Source organism: Anomaloglossus baeobatrachus, chromosome 5, assembly GCF_048569485.1.
Source record: "Anomaloglossus baeobatrachus isolate aAnoBae1 chromosome 5, aAnoBae1.hap1, whole genome shotgun sequence".
In the NCBI taxonomy this organism is placed as follows: domain Eukaryota; kingdom Metazoa; phylum Chordata; class Amphibia; order Anura; family Aromobatidae; genus Anomaloglossus; species Anomaloglossus baeobatrachus.
The window spans coordinates 17464044-17476388 of NC_134357.1; the positions used below are offsets into that span (position 1 = coordinate 17464044).

The following is a 12345-nucleotide window of genomic DNA, read 5'->3' on the forward strand; positions in this document are numbered from 1 at the left end:
ATAACTACTATAATAGTGCCCCTCTGTACAAGAATATAACTACTATAATACTGTCCCCTATGTACAAGAATATAACTACTATAATACTGCCCCTATGTACAAGAATATAACTACTATAATACTGCCCCTACATACAAGAATATAACTACTATAATACTGCCTCTATGTACAAGAATATAACTACTATAATACTGCCCCTATGTACAAGAATATAACTACTATAATACTGCCCCTATATACAAGAATATAACTACTATAATACTGCCTCTATGTACAAGAATATAACTACTATAATACTGCCCCTATGTACAAGAATATAACTACTATAATACTGCCCCCTATGTACAAGAATATAACTACTATAATACTGCCTCTATGTACAAGAATATAACTACTATAATACTGCCCCTATGTACAAGAATATAACTACTATAATAGTGCCCCTTTGTACAAGAATATAACTACTATAATACTGTCCCCTATGTACAAGAATATAACTACCATAATACTGCCCCTATGTACAAGAATATAACTACTATAATACTGCCCCTACATACAAGAATATAACTACTATAATACTGCCTCTATGTACAAGAATATAGCTACTATAATATTGCCCCTATGTACAAGAATATAACTACTATAATACTGCCCCCTATGTACAAGAATATAATAGTGCCCTTATATACAAGAATATAACTACTATAATACTGTCCCCTATGTACAAGAATATAACTGCTATAATACTGCTCCTATGTACAAGAATATAACTACTATAATACTGCCCCTATGTACAAGAATATAACTACTATAATACTGCTCCTATGTACAAGAATATAGCTACTATAATATTGCCCCTATGTACAAGAATATAACTACTATAGTACTGTCCCCTATGTACAAGAATATAACTACTATAATACTGCCCCTATGTACAAGAATATAACTACTATAATACTGCCCCTACATACAAGAATATAACTACTATAATACTGCCTCTATGTACAAGAATATAACTACTATAATACTGCCCCTATGTACAAGAATATAACTACTATAATACTGCCCCTATATACAAGAATATAACTACTATAATACTGCCTCTATGTACAAGAATATAACTACTATAATACTGCCCCTATGTACAAGAATATAACTACTATAATACTGCCCCCTATGTACAAGAATATAACTACTATAATACTGCCTCTATGTACAAGAATATAACTACTATAATACTGCCCCTATGTACAAGAATATAACTACTATAATAGTGCCCCTTTGTACAAGAATATAACTACTATAATACTGTCCCCTATGTACAAGAATATAACTACCATAATACTGCCCCTATGTACAAGAATATAACTACTATAATACTGCCCCTACATACAAGAATATAACTACTATAATACTGCCTCTATGTACAAGAATATAACTACTATAATACTGCCCCTATGTACAAGAATATAACTACTATAATACTGCTCCTATGTACAAGAATATAGCTACTATAATATTGCCCCTATGTACAAGAATATAACTACTATAATAGTGCCCCTCTGTACAAGAATATAACTACTATAATACTGTCCCCTATGTACAAGAATATAACTACTATAATACTGCCCCTATGTACAAGAATATAACTACTATAATACTGCCCCTACATACAAGAATATAACTACTATAATACTGCCTCTATGTACAAGAATATAACTACTATAATACTGCCCCTATGTACAAGAATATAACTACTATAATACTGCCCCTATATACAAGAATATAACTACTATAATACTGCCTCTATGTACAAGAATATAACTACTATAATACTGCCCCTATGTACAAGAATATAACTACTATAATACTGCCCCCTATGTACAAGAATATAACTACTATAATACTGCCTCTATGTACAAGAATATAACTACTATAATACTGCCCCTATGTACAAGAATATAACTACTATAATAGTGCCCCTTTGTACAAGAATATAACTACTATAATACTGTCCCCTATGTACAAGAATATAACTACCATAATACTGCCCCTATGTACAAGAATATAACTACTATAATACTGCCCCTACATACAAGAATATAACTACTATAATACTGCCTCTATGTACAAGAATATAACTACTATAATACTGCCCCTATGTACAAGAATATAACTACTATAATACTGCCCCTATGTACAAGAATATAACTACTATAATACTGCCCCCCTATGTACAAGAATATAGCTACTATAATATTGCCCCTATGTACAAGAATATAACTACTATAATAGTGCCCCTCTGTACAAGAATATAACTACTATAATACTGTCCCCTATGTACAAGAATATAACTACTATAATACTGCCCCTATGTACAAGAATATAACTACTATAATACTGCCCCTATGTACAAGAATATAACTACTATAATACTGCCTCTATGTACAAGAATATAACTACTATAATACTGCTCCTATGTACAAGAATATAACTACTATAATACTGCCCCTATGTACAAGAATATAACTACTATAATACTGCCCCTATGTACAAGAATATAACTACTATAATACTGCCCCTATGTACAAGAATATAACTACTATAATACTGCCTCTATGTACAAGAATATAACTACTATAATACTGCTCCTATGTACAAGAATATAACTACTATAATACTGCCCCTATGTACAAGAATATAACTACTATAATACTGCCCCTATGTACAAGAATATAACTACTATAATACTGCCCCTATGTACAAGAATATAACTACTATAATACTGCTCCTATGTACAAGAATATAGCTACTATAATATTGCCCCTATGTACAAGAATATAACTACTATAATACTGTCCCCTATGTACAAGAATATAACTACTATAATACTGCCCCCTATGTACAAGAATATAACTACTATAATACTGCCTCTATGTACAAGAATATAACTACTATAATACTGCCCCTATGTACAAGAATATAACTACTATAATAGTGCCCCTTTGTACAAGAATATAACTACTATAATACTGTCCCCTATGTACAAGAATATAACTACCATAATACTGCCCCTATGTACAAGAATATAACTACTATAATACTGCCCCTACATACAAGAATATAACTACTATAATACTGCCTCTATGTACAAGAATATAACTACTATAATACTGCCCCTATGTACAAGAATATAACTACTATAATACTGCTCCTATGTACAAGAATATAGCTACTATAATATTGCCCCTATGTACAAGAATATAACTACTATAATACTGTCCCCTATGTACAAGAATATAACTACTATAATACTGCCCCTATGTACAAGAATATAACTACTATAATACTGCCCCTACATACAAGAATATAACTACTATAATACTGCCTCTATGTACAAGAATATAACTACTATAATACTGCCCCTATGTACAAGAATATAACTACTATAATACTGCCCCTATATACAAGAATATAACTACTATAATACTGCCTCTATGTACAAGAATATAACTACTATAATACTGCCCCTATGTACAAGAATATAACTACTATAATACTGCCCCCTATGTACAAGAATATAACTACTATAATACTGCCTCTATGTACAAGAATATAACTACTATAATACTGCCCCTATGTACAAGAATATAACTACTATAATAGTGCCCCTTTGTACAAGAATATAACTACTATAATACTGTCCCCTATGTACAAGAATATAACTACCATAATACTGCCCCTATGTACAAGAATATAACTACTATAATACTGCCCCTACATACAAGAATATAACTACTATAATACTGCCTCTATGTACAAGAATATAACTACTATAATACTGCCCCTATGTACAAGAATATAACTACTATAATACTGCCCCTATGTACAAGAATATAACTACTATAATACTGCCCCCTATGTACAAGAATATAACTACTATAATACTGCCCCCTATGTACAAGAATATAACTACTATAATACTGCCTCCTATGTACAAGAATATAACTACTATAATACTTCTTCTATGTACAAGAATATAACTACTATAATACTGCCCCTATGTACAAGAATATAACTACTATAATACTGCTCCTATGTACAAGAATATAACTACTATAATACTGCTCCTATGTACAAGAATATAACTACTATAATACTTCTATGTACAAGAATATAACTACTATAATACTACCCCTATATACAAGAATATAACTATTATAATACTGCCCCCTATGTACAAGAATATAACTACTATAATACTGCCTCCTATGTACAAGAATATAACTACTATAATACTGCCTCTATGTACAAGAATATAACTACTATAATACTGCCCCTATGTACAAGAATATAACTACTATAATGGTGCCCCTCTGTACAAGAATATAACTACCATAATACTGTCCCCTATGTACAAGAATATAACTACTATAATACTGCCCCTATGTACAAGAATATAACTACTATAATACTGCCCCTACATACAAGAATATAACTACTTATAATGCTGCCTCTATGTACAAGAATATAACTACTATAATACTGCCCCTATGTACAAGAATATAACTACTATAATACTGCCCCTATGTACAAGAATATAACTACTATAATACTGCCCCCTATGTACAAGAATATAACTACTATAATACTGCCTCCTATGTACAAGAATATAACTACTATAATACTTCTTCTATGTACAAGAATATAACTACTATAATACTGCCCCTATGTACAAGAATATAACTACTATAATACTGCTCCTATGTACAAGAATATAACTACTATAATACTGCTCCTATGTACAAGAATATAACTACTATAATACTTCTATGTACAAGAATATAACTACTATAATACTGCCCCTATATACAAGAATATAACTATTATAATACTGCTCCTATGTACAAGAATATAACCACTATAATACTGCCCCTATGTACAAGAATATAACTACTATAATACTGCTCCTATGTACAAGAATATAACTACTATAATAGTGCCCCTCTGTACAAGAATATAACTACTATAATACTGCTCCCTATATACAAGAATATAACTACTATAATACTGCTCCCTATATACAAGAATATATCTACTATAATACTGTCCCCTATGTACAAGAATATAACTTCTATAATACTGCCCCTATGTACAAGAATATAACTACTAGAATACTGCCCCTACATACAAGAATATAACTACTATAATACTGCCCCTACATACAAGAATATAACTACTATAATACTGCCCCTATGTACAAGAATATAACTACTATAATAGTGCCCCTCTGTACAAGAATATAACTACTATAATACTGCTCCCTATATACAAGAATATAACTACTATAATACTGCTCCCTATATACAAGAATATATCTACTATAATACTGTCCCCTATGTACAAGAATATAACTACTATAATACTGCCCCTATGTACAAGAATATAACTACTAGAATACTGCCCCTACATACAAGAATATAACTACTATAATACTGCCCCTACATACAAGAATATAACTACTATAATACTGCCTCTATGTACAAGAATATAACTACTATAATACTGCGTCTATGTACAAGAATATAACTACTATAATACTGCCCCTATATACAAGAATATAACTACTATAATACTGCCTCTATGTACAAGAATATAACTACTATAATACTGCCTCCTATGTACAAGAATATAACTACTATAATACTTCTTCTATGTACAAGAATATAACTACTATAATACTGCCCCCTATGTACAAGAATATAACTACTATAATACTTCTATGTACAAGAATATAACTACTATAATACTGCCCCTATGTACAAGAATATAACTACTATAATACTGCCCCTATATACAAGAATATAACTATTATAATGCTGCTCCTATGTACAAGAATATAACCACTATAATACTGCCCCCTATGTACAAGAATATAATTACTATAATACTGCTCCTATGTACAAGAATATAACTACTATAATACTGCCCCTATGTACAAGAATGTAACTACTATAATACTGCCCCCTATGTACAAGAATATAACTACTATAATACTGCCCCTATGTACAAGAATATAACTACTATAATACTGCCCCTATGTACAAGAATGTGTCTGCTATAATACTATAATATACAGCAGTTTAGGACAAGCAGTGATTGTGAGAACACCTTCAGTGGTGATCAGCAGTAATATACATTGTTTGGTAACACGCTGTACATCTGCAGGTTATTTCTTGGCGTCAGGCGGTCGCTGAACGCGCAGTGATTTATCGCCTTCAGATGCTGATGATATAAAACAAGAACAAGAAATATTCTTATCTGGAAGCTCAAACTTTCTGTTCTGAAGCTTTCCTGAGTCTCATTCAGTGGCCTCCGCTGCTGGGATCGGGTCAAGAACACTGTTCTATTTTCAGTATGAAGTAGTGTAATTATGGGAATGGCAGCTCTGGAGCACAAAATGCAGCTCCAATGACTGAAATCTATAGCACCAAGAGAATAGGAAACTTTTTGAGCGCAGGAAGCAAAGGGGTAAAAAATGTTATTGCACTGCAGGTATTGATAGTAAAAATGTTGGGTAGCAATTAGAGCATAGCGGACGTTGGGTTCTGTTGTCCTGGTGTCCAAGGTGCACGAAGCCAATTATGAGCGGCCAGTGTTGTGAGTCTCATACTGGGAGATGCTGGGTTGTTCCCTGTGTGCAGTAATTGCCCAGCTATTAAGCTGAGTAGTGTATCCCAGAGCACTGCCAGTCTTAGCCTTCTGCTCAGTGGTGCTTATTGGCTTTTTATCTGTCCTCTGTGGATTGATCCTTTGTTGCCTGACCTCTGACTTTATTTGACCTTCCTTTTGTCTTGTCCTTCTGCATTTCAGGTATTGTGACTCCAGTCTGTGACTACGCCTCTCCTATCCTATTAGTCTTCACATGATGTCCCTGGAACATTTGACTATCCTGCCTCACGACTTGCCATGTAGTGTCTAGCATCACATTAAGACTCTCCCGACTTTATTCCCTTCCAGTTTGGATCCTTTTCAAGCACTTTATGATCAGATGATGTGTAGGAATGTGGACCCAGTCTGTGCAACCTCGCAGGATTAGTGATGGGACACTGCCCTCTGCTGGCCAGAGAACTAGAGGACACCTAGGAAGTAAAAACCGATCTGTTTGTTCCTGGAGGGAGGCTTTTCAGAAGAGGACCTGTTCAGTCAGAGGCAAGGAGAGAGGAAGGAGAGTGAAGCACCCGGGAAGCGACCGGAAAGAGCGATTTGGAGTGAAGCAGAGGACATGCATGCAGGGGTGAAGGCAGAAGTATCCCCTGCAGAGAATTGAGTGATACAGGGTTCAGCTCCGGAGCAGACTGGAACAGTTAGTCTACAAAACTGAAGCCCCCACACTGCCTGCCAAGTCCCAGAGTACAGCCTGCAATAACGAAGCCACTGCACTACCCGCCAAGTCCTCGAATACAGCCCACAAGAACGAAGCCCCCGTACTGCCCACCAAGTCCTCGAATACAGCCTGCAAGAACGAAGCCCCCGCACTGCCCACCAAGTCCTCGAATACAGCCTGCAAGAACGAAGCCCCCGCACTGCCCACCAAGTCCTCGAATACAGCCTGCAAGAACGAAGCCCCCGCACTGACCGCCAAGTTCCCGAGTACAGACTGCAAGACCAAAACCCCCGCACTGCCCGCCAAGTCTCCGAGTGCAGCCCGCAAGAACGAAGCCCCCGCACTGCCCACCAAGTCCTCGAATACAGCCCACAAGAACGAAGCCCCTGCACTGCCCACCAAGTCCCAGAGTACAACCCGCAAGAACGAAGCCCCCGCACTGCCCACCAAGTCCTTGAGTACAGCCCGCAAGAATTAAGCCCCCGCACTGCCCGCCAAGTCCCCAAATACAGCTTGCAAGAACGAAGCCCCCGCACTGCCCGCCAAATCACCGAGTACGGCCCACAAGAACGAAGTCCCTGCACTGCCCGCCAAGTCCCCGAGTACAGCCTGCAAGAATGAAGCCCCCGCACTTCCCGCCAAGTCCCCGAGTACAGCCTGCAAGAATGAAGCCCCCGCACTTCCCGCCAAGTCCCCGAGTACAGGCCGCGAGAACGAAGCCCCCGCACTGCCCTCCAAGTCCCAGAGTACAGCCTGCAAGAACGAAGTACCCGCACTGCCCATCAAGTCCCTGAGTTCAGCCCGCAAGACCAAAACGCCCGCACTGCCTGCCAAGTCCCCAAATACAGCCCGCAAGAATGAAGCCCCCGCAGTGCCCATCAAGTCCTCGAGTACAGCCTGCAAGACCAAATGCCCTGCACTGCCTACCAAGTCCCTGAGTACAAAGACCGAAGCATCTGTGACTGGGGGTTTCGGTAATTTTTCCCGAATCGGTCCATTTACTTGAGGCAGAACTGATGGAGGTTGGAGCTGCCAGCTCTGGGACCACTAAGAGGAAACGTCAATGACTCTGCCTCTACTGCGGACGCATGGGGAATTTTCTGAAGTAGAGTTTCTTACACCCTCAAACAAGTGAGCCATCGGGAAACGCCTAAGTCTGGATGGCCTTCTCGATTATCACCCAGACTTAGGCTAGATAAAGTGCTGCTGAATGTGGAGATGTTTTTCCAGGATCGGTCATTATCAGCATTCGCTATCATTGACAGATTTAGGACCTGAAAGACTTTGGAGATGTGTTCTCGGTAAAAGTGCCAGCGATATCACCTCCCCATCACCCTTATGCCTGAGCTATCAATCGTATTCCCAATGCCAAATTACCTAAAGCTCACCTGTGTAATCTATGGGTCCTGAACGGACCACCATGAAAGAATATGTAAGTGAAGGTGTCCTGAAGGGTCATATCCGTCCTTCCTCCTCGTCTGTAGCAGCTGGATTTTTCGTTGAGAAATTGAAAGATGGAGGTCTCCGTCCTTGCCTCGATTTCCAGGAATTAAACAAAAGTACGATTAAGAATATTACCCACTTCCACTTATCCCTGACCTACATCATTAACTCACAGGAGCTAAATGGTTTTCCAAAATTGACCTTCGAAGGGATTATAATTTCGGGAGGGTGATGAGTGGACGATGGAGTTTTTATCGTCTGAGGGTTTATTTCAAAGTCTTCTCACGCCTTCCGGATTAACCAGTGCGCCAGCAGTTACCCAAAACGTCCTGATTTCTATATATTGGATTGTATTGGAAGGTTTATTGCAGTCTATCGGGACGACATTAGTTGTTGCCTGATCTGGATTCACACTATGAACGCGGGCGATTTGTCTTTCAAAAGATTATAGAAAATTCTTTGTTTGCTAAGTTAGAAAAATTTACTTTTTATGGCAACAAATTTTGTTCCTGGGGTTCATTGTATCTGCTGAAGAATGTAAGAGGGATCCTGGGAAGCTGCAGTCCATTTTTGATTGGGTGCAATCTGAGGAGCTTAAAACATTGCAACGTTTTCTAGGATTCACCAATTATTGTATTTTTTTGGATTATAAGACGCAATTTTCCTTCCAAAAATTTGGGAAGAAAATGTGGGGTGCGTTTTATAATCCGAATATTGCTTACTGGGGATGGTGGAGCGGGGTTGCAGGAGCAATGCTGCGGGTGCTGTGCTGGAGCTGCGCTGTGCTGGGGCAGTGGGATGAGGATGCTTTGCTGTGCTGGAGCTGCGGGCGATGTGCTGGAGCTGCGCTGTGCTGGAGCTGCGGGTGATGTGCTGGAGCTGCGCTGTGCTGGAGCTGCGGGTGATGTGCTGGAGCTGCGCTGTGCTGGAGCTGCAGGTGATGTGCTGGAGCTGCGCTGTGCTGGAGCTGCGGGTGATGTGCTGGAGCTGCGCTGTGCTGGAGCTGCGGGTGATGTGCTGGAGCTGCGCTTTACTGCAGCTGCGAGTGATGTGCTGCAGCTGCGCTGTGCTGGAGCTGATTGCGATATGCTGGAGCTGCGGGCGATGTGCTGGAGCTACACTGTGCTGGAGCTGCGCTGTGCTGGAGCTGCGGATGATGTGCTGGAGCTGGGCTGTGCTGGAGCTGCGGATGATGTGCTGGAGCTGCGCTGTGCTGGAGCTGCGGGTGATGTGCTGGAGCTGCGCTGTGCTGGAGCTGCGGGTGATGTGCTGGAGCTGCGCTGTGCTGGAGCTGCGGGTGATGTGCTGGAGCTGCGCTGTGCTGGAGCTGATTGCGATATGCTGGAGCTGCGCTGTGCTGGAGCTGATTGCGATATGCTGGAGCTGCGGGCGATGTGCTGGAGCTGCGCTGTGCTGGAGCTGCGGGTGATGTGCTGGAGCTGCGCTGTGCTGGAGCTGCGGGTGATGTGCTGGAGCTGCGCTGTGCTGGAGCTGCGGGTGATGTGCTGGAGCTGCGCTGTGCTGGAGCTGCGGGTGATGTGCTGGAGCTGCGCTGTGCTGGAGCTGATTGCGATATGCTGGAGCTGCGCTGTGCTGGAGCTGATTGCGATATGCTGGAGCTGCGGGCGATGTGCTGGAGCTGCGCTGTGCTGGAGCTGGGGGTGATGTGCTGGAGCTGCGCTGTGCTGGAGCTGCGGGTGATGTGCTGGAGCTGCGCTGTGCTGGAGCTGCGGGTGATGTGCTGGAGCTGCTCTGTGCTGGAGCTGCGGGTGATGTGCTGGAGCTGCGCTGTGCTGGAGCTGATTGCGATATGCTGGAGCTGCGCTGTGCTGGAGCTGATTGCGATATGCTGGAGCTGCGGGCGATGTGCTGGAGCTGCGCTGTGCTGGAGCTGCGGGTGATGTGCTGGAGCTGCGCTGTGCTGGAGCTGCGGGTGATGTGCTGGAGCTGCGCTGTGCTGGAGCTGCGGGTGATGTGCTGGAGCTGCGCTGTGCTGGAGCTGATTGCGATATGCTGGAGCTGCGCTGTGCTGGAGCTGATTGCGATATGCTGGAGCTGCGGGCGATGTGCTGGAGCTGCGCTGTGCTGGAGCTGCGGGTGATGTGCTGGAGCTGCGCTGTGCTGGAGCTGCGGGTGATGTGCTGGAGCTGCGCTGTGCTGGAGCTGCGGGTGATGTGCTGGAGCTGCGCTGTGCTGGAGCTGCGGGTGATGTGCTGGAGCTGCGCTGTGCTGGAGCTGATTGCGATATGCTGGAGCTGCGCTGTGCTGGAGCTGATTGCGATATGCTGGAGCTGCGGGCGATGTGCTGGAGCTGCGCTGTGCTGGAGCTGTGGGTGATGTGCTGGAGCTGGGCTGTGCTGGAGCTGCGCTGTGGTGGGGCTGATTGCGATGTGCTGGAGCTGTGCTGTGCTGGGGGTGTGGGCTGAGGGCGCTGTGTTGTGGCTGCGGGCACCATCCTGTAAATGTTGGAGGTGCGGACTTCAAAATAATGACGCCCGGAGTCGGTGAGTGCGCAGATGGAGCTGTTGGCTCAAGATCTCATCTACACATGCTCAGCACCCAGCTATCCCATACTCCGATATCCCAATATAATATCCAGTATTACAATGCATCTCATAGTTCTCCATATATAATGATGCACCCCAAAAGTCCTTCATATATTATAATGCAGACCCCATAGTTATCCATATATTATGCTGCACCCCATAGTCCTTCATATCATATAATGCATCTCATAGTCTTCCATATATTACAATATACTGCCCATAGTCCTTCATATATTATATGCACCCAATATTACTCCATATAGTATTATGCAGCCCCCATATGGTATTATGCAGCCCCATGTAGTAGCATACAACCTCAATCTCGTTTAATGGCCACCGTAATTAAATACAGTCATATGAAAAAGTTTGGGCACCCCTATTAATGTTAACCTTTTTTCTTTATAACAATTTGGGTTTTTGCTATTTCAGTGTCATATATCTAATAACTGATGGACTGAGTAATATTTCTGGATTGAAATGAGGTTTATTGTACTAACAGAAAATGTGCAATCTGCATTTAAACATAATTTGACGGGTGCAAAAGTATGGGCACCCTTATCAATTTCTTGATTTGAACCCTCCTAACTACTTTGTACTGACTTACTAAAGCACTAAATTGGTTTTGTGACCTCATTGAGCTTTGCACTTCATAGGCAGGTGTATCCAATCATGAGAAAAGGTATTTAAGGTGGCCACTTGCAAGTTGTTCTCCTATTTGAATCTCCTATGAAGAGTGGCATCATGGGCTCCTCAAAACAACTCTCAAATGATCTGAAAACAAAGATTATTCAACATAGTTGTTCAGGGGAAGGTACAAAAAGTTGTCTCAGAGATTTAAACTGTCAGTTTCCACTGTGAGGAACATAGTAAGGAAATGGAAGAACACAGGTACAGTTCTTGTTAAGCCCAGAAGTGGCAGGCCAAGAAAAATATCAGAAAGGCAGAGAAGAAGAATGGTGAGAACAGTCA

The 12345-nt window shown here is 41.1% G+C and overlaps 1 protein-coding gene across 1 annotated transcript in view; it reads right to left on the reverse strand.

Annotated features, from left to right (window-relative positions):
- Window positions 1-12345, reverse strand: part of SORCS3 (sortilin related VPS10 domain containing receptor 3) — an 866891-nt gene that overhangs the window by 799963 nt on the left and 54583 nt on the right. The gene's annotated exons all lie outside the window — the stretch shown is intronic.